Here is a 14,646-nt window from a genome sequence, read left to right on the forward strand (position 1 = left end):
CAGTTTTCTAGGTTAATATCCACTTATTAGTGAGTGCATACCATGATTCACCTTTTGAGTCTGGGTTACCTCACTTAGTATGATATTCTCTAGCTCCATCCATTTGCCTAAGAATTTCATGAATTCATTGTTTCTAATGGCTGAATAGTACTCCATTGTGTAGATATACCACATTTTTTGCATCCACTCTTCTGTTGAGGGATACCTGGGTTCTTTCCAGCATCTGGCAATTATAAATAGGGCTGCTATGAACATAGTAGAGCATGTATCCTTATTACATGGTGGGGAGTCTTCTGGGTATATGCCCAGGAGTGGTATAGCAGGATCTTCTGGAAGTGAGGTGCCCAGTTTTCGGAGGAACCGCCAGACTGCTTTCCAGAGTGGTTGTACCAATTTGCAACCCCACCAGCAGTGGAGGAGTGTTCCTCTTTCTCCACACCCTCTCCAACACCTGCTGTCTCCTGAATTTTTAATCTTAGCCATTCTGACTGGTGTAAGATGAAATCTTAGGGTTGTTTTGATTTGCATTTCCCTAATGACTAATGAAGTTGAGCATTTTTTAAGATGCTTCTTCGCCATTCGAAGTTCTTCAGGTGAGAATTCTTTGTTTAACTCTGTACCCCATTTTTTAATAGGGTTGTTTGGTTTTCTGGAGTCTAACTTCTTGAGTTCTTTATATATATTGGATATTAGCCCTCTATCTGATGTAGGATTGGTGAAGATCCTTTCCCAAATTGTTGGTTGCCGATTTGTCCTTTTGATGGTGTCGTTTGCCTTACAGAAACTTTGTAATTTTATGAGGTCCCATTTGTCAATTCTTGATCTTAGAGCATACGCTATTGGTGATCTGTTCAGAAACTTTCCCCCTGTACCGATGTCCTCAAGGGTCTTCCCCAGTTTCTTTTCTATTAGCTTCAGAGTGTCTGGCTTTATGTGGAGGTCCTTGATCCATTTGGATTTGAGCTTAGTACAAGGAGACAAGGATGGACCAATTCCTATTCTTCTGCATGCTAACCTCTAGTTGAACCAGCACCATTTGTTGAAAAGGCTATCTTTTTTCCACTGGATGTTTTCAGCCCCTTTGTAGAGGATCAAGTGGCCATAGGTGTGTTGGTTCATTTCGTGATCTTCAATCCTGTTCCATTGATCCTCCTGCCTGTCATTGTACCAATACCATGCAGTTTTTAACACTATTGGTCTGTAGTATTGCTTGAGGTCAGGGATACTGATTCCTCCAGAATTTCTTTTGTTGCTGAGAATAGTTTTAGCTATCCTGGGTTTTTTGTTATTCCAGATGAATTTGATAATTGCTCTTTCTAACTCTGTGAAGAACTGAGTTGGGATTTTGATGGGTATTATGTTAGTCATTAGGGAAATGAAAATCAAAACAACCCTGAGATTTCACCTTACACTCGTCAGAATGGCTAAGATTAAAAGGTCAGGAGACAGCAGGTGTTGGAGAGGGTGTGGAGAAAGAGGAACACTCCTCCACTGCTGGTGGGGTTGCAAATTGGTACAACCACTCTGGAAATCAGTCTGGCGGTTCCTCAGAAAACTGGGCACCTCACTTCTGGAAGATCCTGCTATACCACTCTTGGGCATATACCCAGAGGATCCCCAGCATGTAATAAGTATACATGCTCCACTATGTTCATAGCAGCCCTATTTATAATAGCCAGAAGCTGGAAAGAACCCAGGTATCCCTCAACAGAAGAGTGGATGCAAAAAATGTGGTATATATACACAATGGAGTACTATTCAGACATTAGAAACAATGAATTCATGAAATTCTTTTTTTTTTCTAAAAGTGATTGGGAAGTTTTATTGGATGCTTCTCTCACAGTCCATCTTTAGACTTTAAATGCCCCGTGGTGGCACCCCAGATGTCTATGCAGTTCCCCTTACTCTGTTTCTATACTGGACACACAAGTTACCCATGGCTGTGGCATGGCAAGTGCATGCAACCAATCAGCTCAAGGAAAGCTTCTCAATTCATGAAATTCTTAGGCAAATGGATGGAGCTGGAGAGCATCATACTAAGTGAGATAACCCAGTCTCAAAAGATCAATCATGGTATGCATTCACTAATAAGTGGATATTAACCTAGAAAACTGGAATACCCAAAGCATAATCCACACATCAAATGAGGTACAAGAAGAATGGAGGAGTGGTCCCTGGTTCTGGAAAGACTCAGTGAAGCAGTATAGGGCAAAACCAGGACAGGGAAGTGGGAAGGGGTGGGTGGGAGAACAGGGGGAGGGAAGGTGACTTATGGGACTTTCGGGGAGTGGGGGGCTAGAAAAGGGGAATTCATTTGAAATGTAAATAAAAAATATATCGAATAAAAAAAGAATATATCAAATTAAAAAAAAGAAATGTTAAAAAGATACAATTGGACAGGAAACTCCAAGTTAAATTGAGAGCCAAGTTAGTATTTAAAAATCATTTATTGCAATGCCTAAAGTATAGTAGATATACAGTAAGTTATTTATACACACCAAATCATGCATACTTCTGTCATGAAATTCTGTGACTCTTCCAACAGAATCATTCTGCATTTCAATGAGAATTGACAAAATGGATGCAAATATGGTTTATTTGGGCTGTTTTTAAAGTACTGTGCTCTTACTCTTAGACCAGGGAATGTTCTTTCTTATTGTTTCATACCTCCCTGCTCCCTGCTGCCCTTTTCCTACTGGCTGACTCTCTGTCTGTGTGTAGGTTGCTTGGATCCTGCAGGTGCATGAATGTATAGCTCATAATTCAACTATATAGAGATAAGAAAGCCAGCTGCTCGTTGTCACTGTTCGTGTATGTAGAGCATATTTTTGGCCATAATACTTGCTGCCTTTCCTGTGGAGGACTTAGACTGTCCTAGCACATTGGTAAGTGATAAATAAAGACAGATGAATAGAAGTTAAATATGTTACTTGCAATACAAGGGATGAGCCACTTCTGTAAAGATGCTTTCAAAACCATTGTGTAGGTCATGCCCTGCCCTCTTTTGCCATGAGGACCAGCAGTGTCTGAGATGGGGATGTCTGTGTGGGCAAACGGAATGCTACAGGCAAAGCTGTTGGCAACTTTTGATCAGCAGTAGAAGCAAGAAATGCTTGGTGGTGTGAACTGCTGATATTTAGGGAGCCATTTTTACCATAGCGTGACTAATAAAACTCTTTTATTTGTTCTAAAGGGAAGGAATTTAAGAAACTTTACCACCTTGGAGGGAGTGCTCAGCAGCCTTTTAGCTTTTATTTACACGGAGATGATGGTAATTTGGGGAGAAAGATTTCAACATTCTGTTGCAGGGATCACATATTAAGGAAAAATACAGTTTATTGCTCTGATAGTGGTTGGGTTTAAAACCATAGTCAGTGTCCCCAAAGGGGACGTTCAAACTGGTATATGAGTGCTGACTTAAGTTGTGTGACCTTTGTCACTGTGTCTACTCATATGTCGTTCCTTCTTTATCAACTCGTGATTAACTGAGCATGATTATTTGGGCTGCTTCGAAGTCCATGTTAACCCACTGAAAATCTGAGAAGAAAAATCTATGAAGCAAGAGCTTTTGCAGGAATAACGTTAGGGTTGGAGAAACGACCCCCACCCCCAAGTCTCAATTGCTCAACAATGGATGACTCTAAAGCACCCAAATCCCTAAGCAGACATGCAGTATTATGTGTTAGCCATTCACTATGTTCCGGATAATAGCGTCTCTTCTAGTCTCATTCTGCCACTTTGACATGACACTTTGGGCAAAAGAAGCTTGAGGAGGAAAGGGTTTATGTAGCCGACAATTTGAAGTGAAAGCGTATCATCGAGGGATGTCAGACAGGAACTCAGGCAGGATCTTGAAGCAGAAGCCATGGAGAAACACTCTAGCTGGCTGACACTCAGGCTTAACTAGACTTACTATATAACCCAGGAGTACCAGCTCAGAGATGGTACCACTCACAGTGGCTCAGCCCTCCAGCATTAATTCATCATCAAGACAATCCCTCGCACACATGCTCATGGGCCATGCTGACCATAATTCCTCCATTGAGATTTTTCTCCCAGGTGACTCTAGATAGTGTCAGGTTGAGGCTTAAAGTTAATGGAGATAGCTCCGAAATCTATACCACTATTGTTTTCTCCTTCCTAGGTCAGTTGCTTATTTCCCTAGTCACCTGAACAATCCTTTGTTGTTGTTGTTATTTTTGTTTGTTTTGTTTTTCTATCTCCTAGCATTTGAAATCTAGAGCCGGCATGGTAGGAAAGGAACTCTGAGAGGGCAAATAATACAGAGAAAATCAAATGCTAAAATTCATTTTGGGGACTGAGTGTTGAGCACAGACAAATGGTAGAAGCAGCATATAGAATTTAACAATGGATTGAGGGTTTGGGGTTGGACTGGGAACAGCCTGGGAAGTGTGGGGTTAAGAGGTTAGACTTCAATTCTACAACCAGCAGGAAGTCAGAGCTGCTTATACTTTTGGCCTGTTAGGATCATTTCATTCTGAGTGTTGGTCACACAAGTACATAGAGGTGATGGGAGAAGAGTGACACAGGAGAGAGAGACCAATTAGGTGGCTGAAATAATTCTGCTGAAAGAGGCTCAGAACCTGAACTAGGTCATGGGGACCATCCAGACAGAATGTCAGCTCCTGACCTCTGCAGGGAGACGAGGAACCCTGTATGCCCTGTTTCCAGCTTCTGTGTTCAGTGAAGTGCCTGGGTTGCACTGACCTAAAGAGAAGATTTGAGACTGGGAGGGCACTCTGAAATCTCCTGGGGCTCTGAAGGGCAGCCGTGTGGGAATTTATAGCCTGAGCCAGCAGTTCCCTCCAGAACTGCCGAACACAGGTTAGCTCAGCAGAGCTTCTGGCTCAGAGACAGCCAGAGATCCCAGCCTCTGTTCTCTGCTTCTTGCTTACTTCTTAATTCTCTGTTGTGCTCCACAGTTGGGGTCTGTAGAAACTCAGCTGCCCTCTCCCACCCCCTCCTCTTTTGTTACAGGCAAGAAAATTGTCAATGCTACTGGCAATCCATGCAGAAAACATATTTCCCAGCAGGTATTTCTGAACACTAAGCAGTATCTGCCACTGTTCCTTCCACATGTCACTTTAACAGCCACTCCACAAAAGTGCTTAGGCCATAATTTCTCATCACCTTCACTGCCTGTGTTAAACTCTTCTCTTAAAGAAGAAAAAGTAAAGATCATTAAGAACTCCTTTCCTTATTATTATTATTTTTTAAAGGGCATGATGCATTGGGTGGGGGAGGGAACAAGCTGAAACTCAGCTACAACCGTTATGCAAACGAGCACTTTTGTTCTTAGAGGTGTTCATATGCGAGTGGCTCAGGGAAGCCTAACCTACATTCTGGGAAGAAGGAAACCACTGAAGTCTTCCATTTGTTATCTCTCTGTCTGTCAGTTTGTCTATCTATCTATCTATCTATCTATCTATCTATCTATCTATCTATCTATCTATCTATCTATCTATCCTCTATCTATCTATCCTCTATCTATTATCTCTCTCTCTATCATCTATCTATCTATCTATCTATCTATCTATCTATCTATCTATCTATCTATCATCTGTGGTAGGTTGAATGAAAATGGCATCTACGTGTTTATAGGGAGTGGTACTATTGGGAGGTGTGGCCTTGTTGGAGGAAGTGTGTCATAAGGTGTAGGCCTGGAAATTTTACAAGCTTCATCTAGGCCCAGTGGCTCACTCTTCCTTCCTGCTGCCTGAGGATCTAGATGTACTCTCAGCCCCTCTCCAGCATCATGTCTGTCTGCACTCCATTGTGTTTCCTGCCATGATGATAATGGACTAAACCTTTTAACTGTAAGCCAACCAATTCAGTATTTTTCTTTATAAGAATTGCTGTGGTCATGGCATCTCTTCATAGCAATAGAAACTCTAAGACATTGTCTATTATCTATCTGTCTATCTATCTATCTATCTATCTATCTATCTATCTATCTATCTACCTATCTATTATCTATCTATCTATCTATCATCTATCTATCTATCTATCTATCTATCTATCTATCTATCTATCTATCATATATCATCAATTGTGTGTGAGTGTGCAACAAAGCATAGGTGGAGGCTGAAAGAAAACTTGCTTGAGTTAATTCTCTTTCTCCACAATGTGGGAACCAGGGATTGACCTTGGGTCATCAGTTCTGGAGTCCATAAGATTTGACCCACTGATCCATTTTACCAGACCAAGATCTTTAAGATCTTTATAAAATTGGGAAGATTCAAGGCAAAGTGGCCAGTGTTTGAAGACATCTTTGTAGTTGTAACAAGAATAATCTTCTTTCAAACTGATAGCTTCCAGACTCTTACACTCAGATTTTTAGTATCATAAAGGTTGAGTTCTTTGGGTTGTAAAACTCAGAGACACATGGAAACCTAGCTGAGGAGAAGAAACATAGGGCAACACAGCTATCAGGGATTTCACAGAAGTGCAATGAAGCCCCATGGTTTAGTTTTTCTTCTTGGGGTCAGGAAGCATATTAAGGATGTTTGTAGGATGTTGAAGTGAGTTATTTGTGGCTGTTCACTCTGCTGCTTTACTTCAGTCAGATTCCTTCATTTTCAACTCAACCATAGCTTTTTCCTATTACTCTCTGTCTGTCAAACATCCCATAATGTTTCCTTTACCTCAGTGCTTCTGCTTGTGGTCTCTGCTACTTGATGTTCCAAATTCCCTAGATTATCTGGATGACTTCATCCTCATGAAAATTCATGGTATCAATTAGCTCATGAGTTTTCTGCCTTGGGCCATTTGTGTTTGATGGTGGTCCATGCAGTGTCTTGGGAAGAGGGTGATAGAGTTGTGGTTATCCACAGAACTACAATTAAGAAGGAAGGTCTCTCTCTCTCTTAGCAGCTAATTAAAATAATGTAAATGGCATTTGCTCTTCACACAACAAATGTTTCAACAGATGATGTTGAAAGTAGATTATGGAACTAGAGACTTAAGCAGTGATAGCAAAGTCTTACATATATTTATGACAAAATACAATTTATAATGAAGGAAGCTTTCCTTGACAGGGTTTAGTCCATGGTTGCTTGGTTCCATGAACATCATGGTGACAGGATCATATAGCAGGGGATGTTTTTCAGCTTCTGATGGTAGAGCAAAAGGGAAGGAGGAAGGAGGATGGAAAAGAAGGTGGGGAAAAGAAATAGCAAGGACAAGATATGCCTAAATACCTATAGCCAGTAACATTCTTTCTGTAGTTAGGGCCCACCTTTAAATATTTGTGAATCTCTCATGGTAGTGTCACTAGCTGGTAGACATTTTAGATTTGAACCACAATGTAGTAGGTCTTTTGCATGAAGCTAACATTTCTTCCTGCCAATAATATTATGCTCCTCTGTATTGTCTGGGGACTGTCTTTAGCTCTACAAGGCTCAGACTCTGTGGTGATACTTAGCAGGGGAGCATCTTATGTTGCTTCTAAGACATCACCCTGTCCCCAGTTGTGCTCATCCTTAAATGTTTAGAATTTGCTTTCAATTCATAGAGAAATCTTTGTATTTAGTGTCAAATTTTCCTTCCATGAAAGAAAAATTTTGAGTGGTTTCATGCATTCTGAGTATTTTGTGTTTAAAGTGTCCTTGGCCCATACTTCTTAGAGTTTTCTCAGAAAAAGGAATTCCTTTTTTAAAAATTAAATTTATTTATTTATTTATTGACTTTACAATCTAATATCAGCCCTTCCTCTCCTCCAAGTACAGCCTCATTTCAGTCCTCTCCCCATTCCTCTTAGAAGGGGAAAGCCCCCCTTTGGGCTTCCCCCACCCCCACCCTACACATCAAGAAAAAAGGAATTCTTAGAATGTTTGTGAGTTCCATTTGGAGCCAGCAAGACATTAATTCTAGCAGTGATTACTAGAATGCTAGATAGTTTCTAGTCTGGACTTCAGCCAGTCTTGAGTCATTATTCTGTGCTTAAAGAAACCTGGGAGGGGGAACATTCCTTAAGGATGGGAAAGGAGGAATGTACAGACAGAAGGTAAAATAACAGTAAGGATGTCTGGGAAAGTCATAAGGAACCATACTATTAGCTCCTTGTCTTAAAAATCCCTACGATACTCATAAGTCTTTCTCTATTTCTATCTCTCTATTAAATGAAAAATTTCTCATCTCAGCTGATAATGCTCCCTTCAAGAGTCAAAGATAATCTTAAAATACTTCAATACCGGACATGAGAAGAACTCTTTTGAGTTATTGGTCAGGGTTGTTCAAGGGACTATCAAACATTGGTCTGTTGCTACCTTGGCTGCCCTCAAGAGGTGTAAAGTAAGTCTTTACTCCTGAAAACACCATGGGCTTCAGACAGAGTCCAGAAGCCCTTAAGCTGGACCTGACCTTCATGAATACTTCCTCCCTGAGGGGTAGCTTTTATGATACCAGAAGGTGCTATGCTGGTTTGTAAACAAAGGAGGTGACCAATAGTTCTACCCAAGCTATGGTGCATATGAACCACAAAACCTAGCACAGCACAATAACCCTAAGCATGCAGTAATGGCTTATATACTTTAGAGCTAACCAACAGCTCTCTAATTGTACTAAGATCCACCCAAAAAAGAGGAAGATCATACCTGTACTGGAAACGTGTGTATGTGTGTGTGTGTGTGTGTGTGTGCGCGCGCGCGCGTGCGCACAAGGTTGATGTCAGGTGTCTACTTTGATCTCTGTTCACACTATATATTAAAACAAGGTCTCTTGCTGAACTTAGGGCTTACTGGTTCAATTAGTATAGCTAGTCACCTTGCTTCTAGGATCCTTGTCTCAATGCTACAAGTTCTGAGATGTGGGTCACTGTGGTTGCTCAGCTCTCGGAGGACATCCATGCGGGGGGGGGGGGGGGGGAACTCCAGTCCTCATGCTTGTGTAATGAGCACCTTACCACTGATTTAGCCCCATGATTATCATCTTTGGACCCAGTGATATTTCTGCACATCTCCTGGTTTGGTTTGGATACATGTCCCCCAAAGATCCACCTGTAAAAGCTTGACTCCCTGGGTTGTGACACTGAGAAGTGCTGTGAACCTTTAAGAGGTGGAGTCTGGTAGGTAGTCCTTCCATGATTGGAGGTTGGAGGTGTGCCCATGAAAAGCACTGTGTGACATTGATCTTTTATCTCTCTCACTCTCTTCTACTTCCTGGTTCCTTACTCTATGATATTCTCCTGTCACAATAGGGTGTGCCCACTAGAGGCCCAAACCAAATTTTCCGTGTGATACTGGAATTGAGCCTTGAGAACATTGGGCTCTTTTCATAAGAGCTTTGTTTCAGCTATGTTGGTAGTCATATAAAATTGACTAACAGACTTTTTTTTCCCAGCTTGCTTTTGCACAGACTCCCATTGTACTATCGATGTGTTTCTGCAGGTTGCTTAGGATGCAGCAACACCACCATTACTTGGAAGCGTGTTAAAATTTAAGAGTCCAAGTTTCTCTCCTGTAACAGATGAGTTAGAACACACATCTTTTAAAAAATTAATTATTTTATTTATTTATATTCCAAAATGTTGCCCCCATGCAGGTTTTCGCCCCCAGAGTTCTTCACCCCATTTCCCCCCTTTGCCTCTGAGAGGGTACTCTCCCACCAGCACCCTCCTTCCCTGGGCATCAAGTCTCTACAGGATTAGGTGCATCTCCCCACTGAGGCCAGACAAGGCAGTCCTCTGCTACATATGTGTGTGGGGCTATGGACCAGTATGGTCTTTGGTTGGTGGCTTAGTCTGTGGGAGCTCCCAGGGGTTTGGATTAGTTGATACTGTTGGTCTTCCTGTGGGGTTGCCATCCCCTTCAGCTACTTCAATCTTTCTCCTAACTCTTCTATAGGGGTTCCCAACCTCAGTCTAATGTTTGGCTGTTAGTAACTGCATCTGCATCTGCCTCAGTCAGTTGCTGGTAGAGCCTCTCGGAGGACATCCATGCTAAGCTCCTGTCTCCACGCACAACTTAGTTTTAGTAATAGGGTCAGGGTTTGGTGCCTGCCCATGGATGGCCAACTAAGTTGGGCCAGTCACCGGATGGCCATTCCTTTACTCTCTGTTCCATTTTATCCCTGCATTTCTTTTAGACAAGAACTATTCTAAGTCAAAAAAATTGAAGGTGGGTTGATGACCCCATCCATCCATTGGGGGTGGTCTCTTCAGGTTCCATCTCCCCACTGTTGAGTATTTTGGCTAAGGTCATCCCCACCGAGTCCTGGGAGCCTCTCACATTCCAAGTCTTTTGGAACTTTCTAGAGGTTTCCCCCTACCCCTTCCCCTACCCCTAGAGGCCACATATCTCCAATCTTTCTCCTGGCCCTCTGGGCTTGTCTCCTCTTCTCCCCGCATATCTGATTCTGCACCCTTCCTCTCCCTCTCCCCTCTCCCACCCAGTTCCCTCCCTTCCTCTGCCTCCCATGATTATTTTGTTGCCCCTTCTAAGTGGGATTGAAACATCCTCACTGGGGTCCTCCTTCTTGCTAAACACTTTATGGTCTGTGAATTGTATCATGGGTATTCGGCACTTTTTGGCTAATATCCAGTTATCAGTGACTACATACCTATATGTCCTTTGGGTCTAGGTTACCTTACCAGGGATGAATATTTTCTAGTTCCGTCCATTTGTCTGCAAAGTTCATGATGGCCTCATTTTTAATAGCTGAATAGTATTCCATTGTTAGACTTCACCTCTTAAAAGACATTGAGCTATAGTTATTTTTCCTTTATAGTTTATATTGTATTTTTTCTATTGCTGCTCTATGTAGCAAGGTATTAAAAAAAGAGGGTGAAAGATTGTTTCAGAAAAGATACATATCTAGGTATGACCTCTGTCACATCTAATAATTGCTGACAGCAAAGCATTTCGGTAGGATGGGTCTCTGACCTAGTACTTGCTATGTTCTTTAACTGAATATGCTTAGTGCCTACTTTACCCACTGAGTGTTTCAGAATTCAGGTCAATGTCTTTGTACATGAACCTGTCTGTATGCCTGCCTCTCTTTCATCACTCAACAGCTGACATTTTCAGATTGCATGCATTGTATATGAAGTCTATAAGGATGGCAACAATTCCAGGACTAATGCCAACATGAGCAGGTCCGGACATCCTGGAAGAGAAAAGCCAGAGGGGACAGTCTGTGGCATACAGAGAAGGTGGCTGTCACAACCAATTAGAAACAACAAGGTTCAAAAAACTAGAGGCCACCAACCTGAAAAGCTTTGAGCTCAGGGATTTGAGGATAAAATAGCTTTTTCACAATGGGTAATTAACTCATGGAGTGGGTTCCTGGAGGCAGCTGGGAGAGCTGATCGACACTGACAGAGCCTGGGAATTGCTCTCACAGCTCTTTCCCTGTTTGGCTTAAGAATGGAAGGGGAAGAGGACTCTGGCTGCCAGGGAGGCTAAAGGGAGGCTAGAGCAGACAACATGGCGGCGGGGCCTTGCAAGAGGCTGGGAGGCCTGGGTTGCGCCCTCTCGCGGGTCCCTAGAAGCTGGCACGCAGCTGGCGCGGAGGCCCTGGCGCATCCTTCTGCCCCGCAGCCTGAGCCAGGGCCACTGGAGGGCTCAGCTGCCCGAGGATGGGAATTCTCTTCACCAGGATCTGGAGGCTATTCAATCACCATGAGCACAAAGTTATCATTTGTTGGGCTGGACAATGCTGGGAAGACTACTACCCTAACCAGTTTTCCATGGATGAAGTTGTACATATATCTCCTACAATAGGAATGTGGAAGTGATTGTGGTTAATAATATACATCACATGATGTGGGATATTAGCGGCCAAGAATCCCTTCGTTCTTCCTGGGTCACTTACTATACTAACAGAGTTTGTAATAGTTGTTGACAGCACAGAGAAAGAATTTCTGCAACTAGAGAAGAGCTCTGCAAAATGCTAGCCCACGAGGACCTAAGAAAAGCTACGTTGCTGATTTTTGCTAATAAGATGTTAAAGAATGCATGACGTTAGCAGAAATCTCCCAGTCTTTGAAGCTCACGTCTATAGAAGACCACCAGTGGCATATCCAAGCATGCTGTGCTCTCACTGGCGAGGGATTGTGCCAAGGACTTGAATGGATGGTGTCATGGCTGAAGATCAGATGATCTCTTCTGACCCCTTCTCACAGACGTTGTATCAACAAAGTTCTGGACTTTACCTGAAAGCTGCAAAAAATGGTTTAGATATATTTATAAAAACCTACAAGATTTTTCTATGAGAAGAAAATTAAGACCACTTATTTGAAAACAAAGATGAAATGTCATCGCCCGATTTGCTCACTCATTCCTTCCAAACCCGTGACTGGTATTTTCTCATGGTGAATCCTCTCAAGACATGGTAGGGCTCTGGTGAGTACAAAGGGAGAGGAAGACACTTGAACTTTGGAGCTTTATTTCAGCGTGATTCTCCCACCCTGCCCTAAGTCGAATGTTCCCTTCTCATTACATTGTGTCAAATACAAATCAGCACAGATACTGTTTCCAGTTTTTAAAAATGTAATATTATGGAAAGTATTTTGTATATTTTGTATATTCTTTCCATATTTTGTATATTCTTCAAGTTCAGGTTAATGGCTTTGATTTGTGTTCTAAAGGAAAGCAAATAATGCAGGTTAATGGTAAGTTGTTATTTTCCTGATGGCATTGAGTACCACCTTTGGTGTTAAGTGTCATTGTTTAGTTTACCCTCTGTTCGCTGTGTGGTCCTAACAAGCCAACCCCAACCCAGAATTGTTAAGCTGCTCTTTAAAAATAACACAGGAGAAAGCTTGACCTTGGATACCCATTTTTGTTGCCCAGTAATAAAGATGGAAATATATGCTGTAAATGGGTAGAGTGTCTGCTAGACTCCTGGCTGGTGTGGCTGGGCAGAATTACAAGGTAAACAGTTGCCACACTTTCCCTTCTGTTGATCCTTATGCCAATTCAGCTGCTAATTGATCATTCATAAATTGTGGTTAAAATGATCAGGTTATTTGTAATTGAAAATCACTGTGTGAAATATACCTACCCAAAGAGGTAACATCCTATAAATAGTAGTAATCGATTTAGCTGCAGCCTTTTTAGGTATTAAATTACACGACAAAGAGTTAAAATGAATTTAACAGTAAACATACATGGCATAGTTTTCAATGAACAGTAATACTTTTTCAAATTACAGATTAGTATAATCTGAAAAGGTTTTCTTATATCATCTTCCATTGCATAATATGCCTTGTTTAATAGTTAAAAAATCACATATTCTGAATGACTTCAAAAATTTGATTGAAAATTTGACAAATTATATTATTTATACTAGAATTTGACCCCAAAACACAGTTTGTATTTGTTAAAAGTATTTGTTTTTTTTAAATTTAGTTAAAAATTGAAACATTTCTGTCATAATTATAAACAGAATTATTCTTCATTTTAACATATTCTTGGTGACTCTATAAACCTTTTGTGCCCTGAAAACTTGAAGGTTAATCCAAACTGTCAAGATTTAGGATAGTCAAGAAAAGGTTTAACTAGTTTTAGTATCAGACTTTAAAATCTTTAAAGATTTTGGTAAGAAATACAAGTCCACATTATAAGCATTGAGGAAACCTTGAAAAAAATCTTTGTAAGACCCTTAATGACTAAAGCCGTTGGATGTGATGTGTGTTACCATGGAGGCTTTGTGTTCGAGATCTGTGCTGTAAGGTTCCCTGTGCACCTCAGCATTTAATGTTTGCCCGCCTGCTCTGAGAACCAGCCCTCAGTCACCAGGCTTTGCAGTGCTAAGGCCTGTCCATAGGTTCTCATACTTTTCCAAATCACGATGAGGATTTTTCTCCTATATACTAAAACCACTCTTTTTTTTTTTCTCTAAGCCTTCTAAAACCACTCTTAAAGACTCAAATCTACTTTGTAGTTTTGTCAAAGACAAATAGTCTGTAAAGTCCCCACCTACCCCACATCTACAGCTTTTTAGCTTTTAATTTGAATAGTCATCTGCATAATTGCTTGGATCAATTCGTCACTTAGCAGCATATTCTGGTGTTGCCAAGGTATTGGCTAAAATTTGTTCTTAACGGGATCTTTAAAGCATTTACTCCACTGTTAAAGTTGTCATGTCAGTTATTGACATGACATAAAAAAGCATGAAACATTACCTCAATTACAAAATATGAGGGATTTTTTTTGTTTTCAACCCTTTTAGACTAAGACTCAAAAATAATATCACACCTGTGTACTTGTACATAAAAACAAAATTATTACTGAGTAAAAAGAGATTTAATATATGAACCTCTCAGAACTGTTGCTAACAGTATTAATTAGGTCTAAATATAGTGGAGCACCCTTGGTATCTTGCTGACAGTTTACACGTCATAGGGCAGAACTCAGCAAGTCCTGTGGTTTCTGGTGTTAATATGTAAACAAACATCTCACTTATCCTCACTCTGCTCAGCTTTGAAAAGATCAAAGATTTATACCTCTGTGCATGTGGATAGATTTAAGTGTCCTGTTTTGATACTAATTTTGAAAGTTGTTTATTTTCTCTTGCTATCTTGGTAAAACTGGCCACAAGATAAACCATTTGAATATATTTGATGTTGTCACAACATTTATAAAGTGTATTTTCCCATGGAGGGGAAAGAGCATGGAAGGACAA

At 41.1% G+C, this 14,646-nt stretch overlaps 1 pseudogene; it reads left to right on the forward strand.

The window, feature by feature from the left end:
- Nucleotides 1–11,596: 11,596 nt before the first annotated feature.
- On the forward strand, nt 11,597–12,119 carry LOC127695171 (ADP-ribosylation factor-like protein 5A; annotated as a pseudogene).
- Nucleotides 12,120–14,646: the final 2,527 nt, after the last annotated feature.

The sequence above is a fragment of the Apodemus sylvaticus genome, chromosome 10 (assembly GCF_947179515.1).
Source record: "Apodemus sylvaticus chromosome 10, mApoSyl1.1, whole genome shotgun sequence".
NCBI classification, from domain to species: Eukaryota; Metazoa; Chordata; class Mammalia; order Rodentia; family Muridae; genus Apodemus; species Apodemus sylvaticus.